The 2,070-nt window shown below is 42.4% G+C and overlaps 1 pseudogene; it reads left to right on the top strand.

The window, feature by feature from the left end:
* Nucleotides 1–472: 472 nt before the first annotated feature.
* Nucleotides 473–1,672, top strand: LOC125118884 (E3 ubiquitin-protein ligase Hakai-like; annotated as a pseudogene).
* The last annotated feature ends 398 nt before the right edge of the window (nucleotides 1,673–2,070 follow it).

The following is a 2,070-nucleotide window of genomic DNA, read 5'->3' as shown; positions in this document are numbered from 1 at the left end:
AAATCGTTTAAGGACAGTAGGCTGCCTTACCTGCCTTGGGTTTCCGCCTTCTGGTACTACTGCACCTGCGCATGTGCATACATGCTTGCTCACCCCTCCCCCACTCCGGATTAGTCTTTTCCAGTTAAAGCCTTTTTTTTTTTTCTTGAAGCCTAATAAGAGCAGCTTAAGCAACCTCAGCACTGAAACACTTCAAATACTCGTCTTTCTGCTTCCTCACTGGAACGAGGGTGGGTAAGAAAAGGTCAAAGACAGAACGACCCGGGCCAAGACTACTTCCGCCTACTGTACGCTAAGAGAGTAGGGCGCATGCGCTCCCTGTGCCAGTAAGGTTGACTTCCGCTCCGTCGCGCTCTAAGAGATGGAGGACGCAGGAGGTCTCAATATTCCTGAGGGGGATCGGTATGTGCCTAGCGGGGGAGAGTCTTGTAGAAATGAGCAAAATGATCAAAGTTCTATTGAAGGTCTTTTTTGGGACTTTCAGATAAACATCTTAGGTGAAAAGGATGATACCCCAGTTCATTTCTGTGACAAATGCGAATTACCGATTAAAATCTTCGGGCGGATGATTCCATGCAAGCATGCTTTTTGCTATTCCTGTGCTATTTTACATGGAAAAGAAGGCAGTAAGATGTGCCCAGGCTGTAATAATCCTGTAGCACGAATTGAGAAGCATACACAAGGCTCTCTCTTCATATGCAGCACTGTTCAAGGATGCAAGAGATCGTATTTGTCACAAAGAGACTTAGAGGCTCATATCAACTACCGCCATCTGAGAGCTGAAAACCCTGATGTCCATACTTAACTTGAAAATGTTCATTCTGCTTATTGTCCCACTACCAATTGAAATCTCTGATCATCTTTTTTATAATGCCACCAAACATCATATGAACCATATTCCACCAAAGCAATACTTTATGATACTTCCATCTCCTTTGCAACATGTTCACAGAAGCTATATCATCAGCCACAAGAAGGTATCAGTGTTCCTCCAGCAGAACTGATTGTCCATGGCTTCACCTCTACCTCCTTCACTGCGTCAGAAAACTAAATCAGAAAACCTTTGTATTTCAACAAGAGAACACAGCAATTTAATAACTCTCCCTCCTAATTCAGAATGACTCTAATTCAGGTACTTGAAAACTACCACCCCCTGCCTTTGCAATTGCTCACCATCATCTGGAATATCAGGGACAAACACTGGTACTGAACTTTCATATTACGCCTCCTCAGTCAGCATTCTATACCACCTCCACCATCAGTAAGTCATCAAATGCCACATCCTTCCCAGGCCACATGTACTTTTCACTTCATTCATAGCCAAGCTTCAGGTACAACAGTGACTTCTACACCACCCTCTCTATAGACCTATTATTGCTCAGATACTACCTTATAGGCAATACTTTCCACCAGGACTTGCCTCACCTCAACAGAGTAAGCCACAAGTACACACCCTCCTCACCATTGTAATGCTCACATTTACCTCAGTTTACTGAAGATCAAGGAACTCTAGGCACTCCATTAATATAACTAAGGGAAGTAAGTCATGGTATGTGGCCTGCACCCAGCGGATCATACCTTCCTCCACAAAAGCAGCATCTGCCTTTCTCAAACGTCACTCCTTGGACTCCATTTCCCAGATCAGACAAGATATAAACCATATTACCAGTAACAACACTATTTTGAACAGGAGATATGATGGGAACAAGAAAAGTACTGTCAAACTTCTAATTAAGCTCCGACCATTTGGAGAAGCAAAAGCATCTCTTACAGGAGTGGTATAAAATACTTAAAGTCTTGTCTCTTAAAATGGTTTTAAACCTTGATCTTAAGAGTGATTTTAAGTACTTTACAGTGCAGGTAAGTGGTTTGGTTGAGAGTAACTATGTGGCTTGGTTGGGAATAACTATGCTTTAACAACTTTGTTGCTCTAGTAAAGCAAATTGACCAAGAAATGACCATTTGCAATATTATTTCCTGCTGGAGATTGGGGGGGGGGGAGGGGGCAGGCTACTGTTCTACTTTCAAAACTGTTTTTTTTTTTTTTTGTTAAACCACGTTTTAGTTTTT

Source organism: Phacochoerus africanus, chromosome X, assembly GCF_016906955.1.
Source record: "Phacochoerus africanus isolate WHEZ1 chromosome X, ROS_Pafr_v1, whole genome shotgun sequence".
In the NCBI taxonomy this organism is placed as follows: domain Eukaryota; kingdom Metazoa; phylum Chordata; class Mammalia; order Artiodactyla; family Suidae; genus Phacochoerus; species Phacochoerus africanus.
Note: the sequence above shows the minus strand (reverse complement) of the source record. Positions and strands in the feature narration are given on the sequence as shown.